The sequence below is a fragment of the Xenopus laevis genome, chromosome 5S (genome assembly GCF_017654675.1).
Source record: "Xenopus laevis strain J_2021 chromosome 5S, Xenopus_laevis_v10.1, whole genome shotgun sequence".
Lineage (NCBI taxonomy): Eukaryota > Metazoa > Chordata > Amphibia > Anura > Pipidae > Xenopus > Xenopus laevis.
This window is the reverse complement of record NC_054380.1, coordinates 13,206,341-13,218,607: the sequence shown is the minus strand read 5'-3', so window position 1 is coordinate 13,218,607 and position 12,267 is coordinate 13,206,341. Positions and strand designations below refer to the sequence as shown.

Sequence of the window (12,267 nt, the reverse complement as noted above, 5' to 3'; positions counted from 1 at the left end):
CGTCGATTGGATGAAGTGTTTTTAGAAACCACGCCTACTTATATATAATTTCAACCGACTGGCGTCGTTGCCCAGGTAACAGCCTCACCCTTACAGGCTGCGGAACGCGCATGTGTTCTTGGCTGTCCCTATGGTATGACGTAATCTTACGGGAAACGGGGGTCAGCGAGGGGATGAATGGATGGAGGGAGTTTAATAAAGGCGAGATATCCTCCAGTCCAATCCATTAGTGACGCGTTAGTAGAGGAAATGCGGGATTTCCGTGTGTTGGCGTGCGCATGCGCAAATTAATGTTTTGTTCTGCTCCGCCTTTGGGCGTGCTAGTCTATTTGCGTCACAACCCGGAAGCAAGCTTGTGACAGTCGGCTGTCTTGGTCCAGGGGATGCGCTGATTTTGTGGCATCGAAGTGGTTTAGTCAGCTGGCTGCTGCTTTGAGCTAACTCGGCCCCAGGGGTGAGTATAGTCTAGTTCTTACCTACTGCCATTCCAGCCCCTCAGGGCTACGTTTATGGTTAGGATCCCGTGGCCCCAGAATTACAGGGGCCCCTACTTGTGTTTGTTGTGGGGGGATGAGGGGTAAATCACACTACAAAGGACATACTGATGTTACATGGTCTTAGTATTTAAACCAGCGATGTCCAACTGCCCTCCTGCCCTTACACTCCTGCCCTTACACTCCTGCCCTTACCCACCTGCCCTTACCCTCCTGCCCTTGCACTCCTGCCCTTACCCACCTGCCCTTACCCACCTGCCCTTACACACCTCCTGCCCTTACCCACCTGCCCTTACCCACCTGCCCTTACACACCTCCTACCCTTACCCACTTGCCCTTACCCACCTGCCCATACCCACCTGCCCTTACCCATCTGCCCTTACCCATCTGCCCTTACCCATCTGCCCTTACCCATCTGCCCTTACACTCCTGCCCTTACCCTCCTGCCCTTACCCACCTGCCCTTACACACCTCCTACCCTTACCCACCTGCCCTTACCCACCTGCCCATACCCACCTGCCCATACCCACCTGCCCTTACCCACCTGCCCTTACCCTCCTGCCCTTACACTCCTGCCCTTACCCACCTGCCCTTACCCACCTGCCCTTACACACCTCCTGCCCTTACACACCTGCCCTTACCCACCTGCCCTTACACACCTCCTACCCTTACCCACCTGCCCTTACACACCTCCTACCCTTACCCACCTGCCCTTACCCACCTGCCCATACCCACCTGCCCTTACCCATCTGCCCTTACCCATCTGCCCTTACCCATCTGCCCTTACACTCCTGCCCTTACCCTCCTGCCCTTACCCACCTGCCCTTACACACCACCACTTTGTGTTTAACAACCCCTCTGCCCTGAGTATTAAAGGGGAACTTAACTCCTGATTTTATCGCTTCCCTTTGTTACACAAGCCTCAACAGAGCTTTGATATTTCAGTTAGAAGTTTGTGTTATTGTGTGCAGCATATTTACATATTCACATTATCTGCTAAGCAAATGGCACTTGTGCTGCCCACATACAGGAGTAGTGGCAGTGACAGGTGAGGCCCACCCAGGCTGTGGATCTAATTGGGGTGATCTGATTGTTTGGATCTGAGGCCAATGGTCATACTAGGAGCAAAAAAAAGCATTTGCGGCCCGAAACTTTTGTTCAGAGTCAATCTAAGCCATGCAGTAATAAAGGCTTTCTAATGTGGTTTTGCCTGTCTGGTGCTGTTTATCCACTTTTTCATACTGGGGACCGATGCAGACCCATTGGGAGAGAAGTCTGTCAAAGGCTGATGCCAGAGGCAAGGCATTTGGTCTGGGGTTGCCGTATGTGGCCAGTGTAACTGTACAGGCAGTAATAATATACATGAGAATTTCATAGAAAGGGTAATTGAGGCATTTTAAGGTGGCCATACAGGGGCCGATAAAAGCTGTCGACAGACCAAGTCGGCAGCTTATTGGCCTGTGTGTGGGGCCCTTCAATGGGCTTCTCTGATCAATGTCTGGCTGAAGTTGGCCAGATGTCAATTGGGCAGGGCTAAAAATCTTGTCTGATTGCAGACCGCATCTGTTTGTTGATGCAGTCTTGCGATTCGACCTCCCATATTGCCTGCATTATAATCCGATCATTGGGCCCTAGGGCCTACGATTGGATCAGACCGATATAGCCCACCTTAATGAATTTGTGAATTTATGGTAGGAGATCCCACCATAACATGAGCCTCTTTAAGGGGGTTGTTCACCTTTAAGTTAACTTTTAGTATTTCAGAATTGCTTAGAATGACTAATTCTAAGCAACTTTTCAACAGGTCTTCATTTCTTTCTTCTTTATAGTTTTTGAATTATTTGCCTTCTTCTGACTCTTTCCGCTTTCAAATGGGGGTTACTGACCCCATCTAAAAAAACAAATGCTCTGTAAGGCTACAGATGTACTGTTATTGCTATTATTACTCACCATTCTAGTCAGACCCTCTCCTTTTCATATTCCAGTCTGTTATTCAAATCAAAGAATGGTTACTAGGGAAATTTGGACCCTAGCAACCAGCTTGCCAAAATTGCAAACTGGAGAGTTTCTGAATAAAAGGCGAAATAACTCAAAAACCACAAGTAATAAAAAACAATTGCAAATTGTCTCAGAATATCACTCTCTACATCATACTAAAAGTTAATTTAAAGGTGAACAACTCCTTTCATGGGAGGCAACTGTTTTACATATTTTAATGCAGTGCTGTAACTAGAGGGGGGCAGGCCCTGGTGCGTGACGCGCAGCCAGGCCCCGCCCTCCCTCTGCACACGCCGGATTTCAGTGGTGAGCGGGCTGCCGGGGGGCCCTGAAGGGGTGCGGGTCCTGGTCCGCTCGCACCCCCTGCTCCCCCGGTAGTTCCGCCACTGTTTTAATATAGAATGGCTGCATAACTTTGGGGGGGGGGGCATACACCAGGGCCTGCACAGATCTGGGGCCTGTTGTCTGGCTGGGCAACAACCTGTGCTTTAGTTACACCACTGCCAGGGATGATCAACCTACAGCACTAAAGCTGTTGTTGAACTGCAGGTCCTCAGTTGTGTTTCAGCATCAGCTGTAAGACTGCAATTTGGCCATCCCTGGTTTTCATTGCTCCCCAATGGGGCCCTTATTCTCTCACACTGGCCCTGAGTTTGTCTTGAGCATTTTTTCCTTTTTGAAGCAACTATAAAGCAGTTATACATCAGCCCCTGCCCAATGGAACCATCTAACTCCCTACTGCAACCAGACAAATGGACAGTAAATATATATACTTATATATAAAATAAATCTATCAGGAGACAGTTATACACCATCCTTAGGTTTTTCATTGGGAGCTAGCTAACATATAGGGATTTTATACAAAACCTATGCACATATTGACCTTGTGGGGGCTGAACCTGTATCTGAATGCAGTGCCAAGCAGTGAGCCCTCGTGCTGAGATAAGTGCTCTGACCTTCTATTCATCCCATGAAGCATGACAGGACAGCTGATTTTATGTTAATTTTATGATCATCACATATTAATTCTATTCTGATGTTGGTTTGTGCATCCCACACATTGAGCCTTCTCTGCTTTACTAGTGTCCCGTGTCTGGTATAAGAAGCATTTTCTGACTATCGATGCCTGCCGAGGCTGCATGTATGTTCCCTAGAGCTTCATCTGCATCTGGCTCTTTTCCAGTCACCATATTTATAGCACACAAGGAAAAGTTGTGCTCATCACTAATTTTTAAAAACATTATGAGGGGGTGCAATGTACAAATACAAGAGCTCCTCTGCACTCAACCCATTATCAATATATTAAAGGGATTTCTGTCATGGGAAAAAAAATGTTTCCAAAAATGAATCAGTTAATAGTGCTGCTCCAGCAGAATTCTGCACTGAAATCCATTTCTCAAAAGAGCAAACAAATTTTTTTTAAATTCAATTTTGAAATCTGACATGGAGCTAGACATATTGTCAATTTCCCAGCTGCCCCAAGTCATGTGACTTGTGCTCTGATAAACTTCAATCACTGTTTACTGCTGTACTGCAAGTTGGAGTGATATTACCCCTCCCTTTTCCCCCCCCCAGCAGCCAAACAAAAGAACAATGGGAAGGTAACCAGATAACAGCTGCCTAACACAAGATAACAGCTGCCTGGTAGATCTAAGAACAACACTCAATAGTAAAAACCCATGTCCCACTGAGACACATTCAGTTACATTGAAAAGGAAAAACAGCAGCCTGCCAGAAAGCATTTCTCTCCTAAAGTGCAGGCACAAGTCACATGACCAGGGGCAGCTGGGAAATTGACAAAATGTCTAGCCCCATGTCAGATTTCAAAATTGAATATAAAAAAAAACTGTTTGCTCTTTTGAGAAATGGATTTCAATGCAGAATTCTGCAGGAACAGCACTATTAACTGATTCATTTTGAAAAAATTTTTTTTCCCATGACAGTATCCCTTTAAGGACATTGAAACATTTTTTGCCTTAAGCTACTAAAAAATGCCTTACCCTTTAAACAAAACAGAGAATGTTTTCTGGCCAGTCCTACACTCATCTGATTCATTAAGAATTCTATTGCTTCATTATACATTTTACACTGGGACTACGTTTTACCTGAAACTTACTTGCTGCTTTCCAAGTAAAACTCCCAAACTTGGTTGCCCTTTTATTGGCCATCAGTTGGCCACCAGTTGGAAGCAGCAAGTACGTTGCGGGTAAAACTTAGTCCCTTTATAAAATGTATAATGAAGCAATGGAATTCTTAATGAATCAGATGCAAGTCGATTATAGGACTGGGCATAGCAGCGATGACTGACGTAGTTGTTCAGCTTAAATATATTGCAATATATGGACAAACAATCCCTGTTTTGTTTAAAGGGTAAGGCATTTTTAGTAGCTTAAGGCACAAAATGTTTCAATGTCCTTAAAGGGGAAGGAAACCTAGTCGGCGCAAACCCCCCACCCCCCCTCCCGTTTGTTGCCCATCCTCCCTCCTCCCCCCTGGCCTACCCGTCCTGCTGGGCAAATGCCCCTAACTTGTTACTTACCCTTCTGCGCAGGTCCAGTCCAGGTAGTTCACCGACGACATCTTCTTCCACGCGATCTTCTTCCTGCTTTGAACGGCGCAAGCGCAGTAGGATCATTTCGCCGGTACGATCTACTGCGCTTGCGCGTGACTTTTGGCGCATGCGCAGTAGATCTGTACTGGCGAAATGATCCTACTGCGCATGCGCTAAAACGCCGTTCACAGCAGGAAGAAGATCGCGTGGAAGAAGATGTCGTCGGTGAACTCCCTGGACTGGACCTGCGCAGAAGGGTAAGTAACAAGTTAGGGGCATTTGCCCAGAGGGACGGGTAGGCCAGGGGGGGAGGAGGGAGGGTGGGCAACAAACGGGAGGGGGGGTGGGGGGTTTGCGCTGACTAGGTTTCCTTCCCCTTTAATAAATTGATAATGTGTTGGGTGCAGAGGACCTCCCATATTTATAGCACCACATTGGTTGTGTTATATTTCGGGTGGCATATAGTCGTTACTTCGAGGGGCTTAGACTAGAAGAGAAAGGCAATTGGCACAATATAATACCCAGAACTGTACTAATGTAGTGTGTTGATACTAATACCAAACTGCAGATATAATAAACGTATATAGGAAGCACTTTGCTTTATGTCACACCCAGAGATTAGTAACTGCTATTTGTAACCAACTAGAAATGACCATAATTATGTTTATGGGGAAATACTTCTATAGTGACTGTGTAGGAAGCAATGAAACCTGTTTCTAACCAGGCACTGGTAGTAGCTACTAATCTCCCTGCAGCAGGGTAAGCTATACACTTGCAGTTTAGATGCTTTCTAAACCTTCAGAAACAAAGCAAAATAGCACAGGTATATTTATGCCAGTGTGGAAAATCATATGGAAGCAGATGTTCATGCATATTGATTGGGGTAGGGTTTATCCCAAGAAGTCAAAAATGGTATCCTGTGGTCAGGAAGGTGACATTTTTTCACTCAACTGTCACATGACTGATACTTGTGCTGTCACATGACAGGTGACTCAGGCAAGTCATTCAGGCAGTTATTATGCACTGAGATCATTATGCCTTCGGGCTCACAGTCTCAGCTGAATCTTTACTGTTGCAATGTAAGGCAAGTAATTATTACTAATAGGAAAAATATTAATTGGGATTCATTAATTTTCCTTTTATTTTGCCTTATTCAGTGTAGAGTGTGAATTCCCTTCTGTGTTCCTCTCTAAAGCATAAAATTCCATCCCACATCTCAGATTAAAGGGAACATGTTTTTTTTTAACCCATTCCTCCCAACATTTTGAAAACAGAAAGAAGGATAACGATTTGCTGCACATAGTGTGGTGACATTTTGACCACGCCCATTTTGGGGCCACACCCCCTAATTACCATGTTCATTTTACAAAATTTGGCAGGGTATGAAAGTCTGAACACATTTCTGTGGTTTTTATATGTTTTTACAGTTTTGCTAATGAAGGTGAATTGTCCTTCAAAGGGGTTGTTCACCGTCCGAACACTTTTTCCTGTTCAGTTGTTTTTAGATTGTTCCCCAGAAATAAAGACTTTTTTCAATCACTTCCCATTATTTATTTTTTACTGTTTTTCCAAAATCTAAGTTTAAAGTTGAATGTTCGTGTCTCTGGTGTTTCAGTCTGGCAGCTCAGTAATTCAGGTACAGACTCTCAAACTTCTACAATTTTGCAACATTTAGTTGATCCATTTCTCAGTAGCATCTCTGAAGTATTAGCAACTATTGTATCAATTCTAACCTTTAATGAAACCCAGAGATTCTGCTCAGCAGGGACATAAGAAATGTATCAACTAAATGTATCAATTTAGAACAGTTTACAGGGTCGGCGACCCCCCCTTCCCAGAGCTGCTTTAGAAGGTGAAAAATGACTTTACGCTTCAATATAAGAAAACCGGTGACACATAGAAAATAGTAGGGATGCACCGAATCCAGGATTCGGTTTGGGATTCAGCCAGGATTTTGCCTTTTTCAGCAGGACTCGGATTCGGCCTATGCATATGCAAATTAGGGGGCGGAGAGGGAAATTGCGTGACTTTTTGTCACAAAACAAGGAAGTAAAAAATGTTTTTCCTTCCCACCCCTAATTTGCATATGCAAATTAGGATTTGGTTCGGTATTTGGCCAAATCCTTCGTGAAGGATTCGGTGTTCGGCCGAATTTAATAGTGGATTCGGTGCATCCGTAGAAAATAGAAAAAAAAAGTCTTTATTTCTGGTGATCTATCTGAAAACAACTACTTGTTTGAAGGTGAACAACCCCTTTAAGCTGTAAGTCACAGTTTCCCCAAGAGACCTGCTTATCTTAAATTGTTACAATTGTTTCTTTGCTTATCTTAAAATGTTACAAAAGTGCACCTGCCATGTATTTTGGGCTCTCTGGCAAAAACCAATTGAGTTAGAAACTTTGTGGCTTGTTCTGGCTGTTCGGTGCCGGAGATCAGAGAGAAAGTTGGGACATTTCAGTAACAAACCCGGGACTGCGGGCTGATAATTAAAAACTCCATGCTTAGAGCAAAAAGAGCCATCCTACCCACTGTGTTTGTTCAGCACAGAGTTGTGCCACCTAAATTCTGTGTGGGCCATGGCCACACATTCCCTGACTGCAACTGATTGGTATATGTTTGTGCAACTAGCAGTGTAACCGGAGCTGCTTAATTACAATTATAAGTGCTTTTGCAATCTTTCGTTACACAGCGGAGGAACTTATCAAACAATAAATAGATCAATTTGATTTCATTGCCTGAAACATAACGTTAAGGTGAACTTTGAACTGAGATTTCCTGTATATTTACTCTAATCATAAGACTCCAGGGCCCAGGAATGCCTTAGTAAATAGCAGATGTCGTCACATGACATTTATGTCATTGCTAATTATGAAATAAAACATTTAAAGGGACAGTGATCTACAGAGGCCCATGGTCTGTACCTCTAAAAGCTGCTTGTGGCCTTCGCTAAGAAGCTGTTTTTTTAGCCACCAGCAAGCTGTTCATATCAGGAGGTTGTCTTTCCTATTAACTACTGCTGTACAACAATATAGGTCTAATTAAGAAAATATGTGGTTCCCCTCTACTGCTGCACCTATGAAGCATCAATATGGCACCCAGTTTTAGCCAACAATGCAGAGGATAATGATGACTTTAAAGTAGTGGGTGGGGTCCAAATATGGCGTTTATATAATAATAACTGATCAGTCGTTGTTGTGGCAGGCCATTACCCACAATTGGGTTTCTGCCATGGCTGTTTCTTGTCAGTAATTGTCTTCATCTGACATTGTCACATTTTTGTATAACAAAGTTTGTAGCAGTCACTAGGTATGCAGGCAAAAATATAATGAAGAGTCAAGATCCCCTTATAAAATTGATCTTGTAAGTAAGTTGGACAAGTCACCATACGAGTAGGCCTCCTTGGATTTGGTGATCAAGATCAAGCTGGTTCTGTTTGTTCTTAGGGCTAATACTTGGATCACAGGTGGGCATGCAGACCAGTAAGCCATGGATTATGGCACTTTATAGTCCTTGGCCATGAAGTTTTCTGCCTGACAAGATTAGTATCTGATCAAATTTTTACTAGGGGGTTCATTGTTTTTGCCTTGTGCATGGCTCAATAGGCAGACTGGCAGGCAGATTTACTTTGCTGTCATAGATTGTGGGAACAGGGTAAGGAAAATACATGGGAATATTGAGGTGGAAGCAACAGGATGGAGCTCCCATTATTCTTACAGAACCACAACTGATAAAGGGAGTTGGAAGTTCTGTTTTACATCTGGCAAAGGTTACCATTTATTTCACACTTACTACTGTTTACCCTTTTTTATTCCCCTTGGTTTGTTATGCAGGTATTTGAGCAGCAATGACGTCAGTGTGTATATAGAGCCAACATATTGTATAACAGGCTGACATTTTAATATAAAGCATTGATTGTTTATTAAAACCTTCTCTATGGGAAAGAAACGGCTTTAGTGCTCATTGTAGCGTGTCTAGGTACCCTTGGCACTTTGCTTATCTCCCTATACACACTTAATCATCCGTAATGGCAACTTCCACTTGTTTATAACCTGTTTTTCAGGTTTGGTCACGTCAGTGCCTGACGCGGCCAAGTTCTCCTCCCAATATCGCCAACATTATATTTGATGGGTCAATAGAGCATTTGGTTTGGGGAGCATGTATGGGAAAACTTTGGGGCACAGATTTTCTTTTTGGAGCCCAGTGCTATGTATTATGTCAACATGGAGGATATGTGAAACCTAGCATTCTAGTAAGGATAGAATGATGTCATCTGTGGTGTTTAAAGGGTCACTTAACCCAAAGTATGAGTTCTTTTAATTTAGAAAGAGGTTTTATAACATTCACAGATGTCCACACCGTTTCCAATTTATTTCTCTTGACTTTGTATGTAACTCCTTGTTGTTATTTTATGTATCTACAGCATCTGGGGACACCAGGTCCTTTTGCCTGTTAGTAGGGTTGCCACCTGGCTGGTAAAAAAAAATAATGCTTTGTGCCAATTATTTATAAGAAATATATATATATTTTTTTTTTTTCAGAAAAGGTGGCAACCCTACCTGCCTGATACCAGCCTGATACTCAACCCTACCTGCTCCAAACCCCACAATTACAGTTATGGGACCTGTTATCCAAAATATTCAGGACCTGGGGTCTTTTGGATAACTACATTTTCCATAATTTGGATCTTCATACCTTAAATCTACTAGAAAATCATGTAAAAAAAAAATAAACCCAATAGGCTGGTTTTTCTTCCAATAAGGATTAATTATATCTTGGTTTGCATTACATATTACTGTTTTGTTGTTATAGGGAAAAAGGAAATATTTTTTTACATTTTGGATTATTTGATTATAATGTCTATGGGAGACGCCCCTTCTGTAAATCGGAGCTTTCTAGATATTGGGTTTCCAGGTAACGGATCCCATACCTGTAAATGAATAATAAAGGCCAAAGGCAAAAACAGGGCATAGAGACCTCACGGGTGGGCTGAGGGCAGAGTTCTTCTACCTGATTCAGAAGCATCACCCCACCCCATTAAAATATTTGACTAAATATTCCTCACTAATTTCAGATCATGAAAAAATTGACGGTTCCAAACCATGTTATGTAAGGGTCATCTTGTATCTTTAACAAGTTGGCAGCACCTTTGCCTCAAATCTAACATTTAAACTGGGAAAATAAATCAACTTTCAGTTTTATAAATAACAATTGTGTAGCCACAAAACCATTTGACATTTCTTTATTTTCTGAACGATCTTCTCTGTACTTGGAAAGCTTAACAAAATAATAGTTTTCTATATTCATTTTAGTCAGCCTAACAAATGCTCATTTACTCTGTTCATGTTTGCTGCATTCTTTTTCCACTGATATGAGAGGGGCTTGTGTTTGAGTCCTGTTCCCATCAAGGGGCCTTTGTACGATTTGCTACATTCTGTTGTATTTTACATTTTTATTAAATGTGAATAAAGTAAATGCATTGTCTGCTCCTGTATACAAATTTTCTCTTCTCCTTGATTGGGCTTCTGCTTATCCTTCTAGCCAAGAGCTCTGCTGCCTACTCACAGGAACTGTGAGAAACTGTCAATGAAGGAGTAATGACATTTGAGCATTGCCAGTGAAATATTTAAAGGAAAATTAAAGCCTAAAAATGAACAAGGCTATTAATGCTGTATTTTATAAGCTGATCTTATTTTACCAGCCTAGAGGTTGAGCAGCCCTGTAACAGTAATGATCCAGGCCTTCAAAGTTCCCCCCTACAGCTCCTCATCTTGGATTTTGTTAGGCTAACTTTTGTGTGTCAGCGGCACTGCACATGCTCAGTGGGCTATGGGCTGCTGCTGAGAAACTAAGTTTAAAGGGTGTAGGAAACCATCAAGCAGAAAGTGAGGTGCCATCTGTTATAGGAGTGTCAGGGCTGTATTTAGGTTTGGAGTAATCTGCATTCATTTCAGGTACAGGATCTATTATATAAAATGCTTGGGACCTGTTATTATCTGGATAAGGAATCTTTTTGTAATTTGGATTACCATGCCTTAGGCTTACTGGACGTTTGTCGTCTGTGATAAATCTTGGATACCACAGGTGTAAAAAATTCCCTTGTGTCCTTTTGATTTTTATTTACAAATAGATCTTTCCAGCTGACGCAAGGTTACCCGTTCCACCTAAATATTCAGACATTGGATCAGGCATGTCCAAAGTCAGGCCCGGGGGCCAATTGCGGCCCATTTTCAAATTTACAGCGGCCCTCAGTCTCCATCATGAAATTAATAATAATGGGCCCCCCAGCACAGTGCAATCAGGAATCACGTAGCCGTAGCAGTAACATTAACACCAACACCTTCAGCACACAGGCAGCAGTATAGACCAAATGGCAGATCATTTCACTAATGTGCCCAAATATTACTGCTACGGCTACGTGATTCCTTGTTTAAATGAGTTAAATGATGTTAATGGTTCAAAGAATGTCAGGCTGGATGGTCGGCCCCCACACATTTTCACCTCGCAAAATCTGGCCCTCGTTGCAAAAAGTTTTGACACCCCTGCATTAGATAGCTTTAAGAAGGGGTTGGATGGTGTTTAGCAAGTGAGGGAATACAGGGTTATGGGAGATAGCTCATAGTACAAGTTGATCCAGGGATTAGTCCGATTGCCATTTTGGAGTCAGGAAGGAATTTTTCCCCCTTTGAGGCAAATTGGAGAGGCTTCAGATGGGTTTTTTGCCTTCCTCTGGATCAACTGGCAGTTAGGCAAGTTAAAAGGTTAAACTTGATGGACGCATGTCTTTTTTTCAACCTAACTTAATATGTTACTATGACTTAAATCTGATCTAAAATGCAAATCGTTGGTGGGGAAACATACACAGCACAAAGTTTTCTTGCGGTAACCAAGATTTATCGCTGTCGACAAAACACCCTTTGTTCCATTATCCTTAAGACTGCTAAAAAACCTTTAAGCATTAACCCACTAGGATTATTTTGCCACAGTATGGATTCATGGAGCTTTTTACAGAGAAAAATTCAATCATTCATAAAAAATAGAATTATGTGCTTGAAATGGACCCAATAGCAAATGGCCTTCCCGTAATTCAGAGATTTTTGGGTATTGGGTTCCCAGATAAAGGATTCAATGGTGTAAGTTCCTGAGCTTTCCACTGAGCTCAGTCTTCCAATGGTGAGGACAGCGAGAATTGCTTAGAGCAAGTGTAAAATTAATATTTGCCGTATTC

General features: G+C 42.6%; 1 protein-coding gene across 2 annotated transcripts in view; it reads left to right on the top strand.

The window, feature by feature from the left end:
- Window positions 1-76: 76 nt before the first annotated feature.
- The window catches only part of brox.S (BRO1 domain and CAAX motif containing S homeolog), a 30,818-nt gene continuing 18,627 nt past the window's right edge, over window positions 77-12,267 (top strand). The window contains exon 1 of one of the 2 annotated variants that reach the window (XM_018264968.2): window positions 77-133. The gene's annotated coding sequence lies outside the window, so the exon portion shown is untranslated. Of the gene's footprint in view, window positions 134-165; window positions 455-12,267 lie in introns of those variants that run through there. The other variant, XM_018264967.2, reaches the window with a different exon arrangement.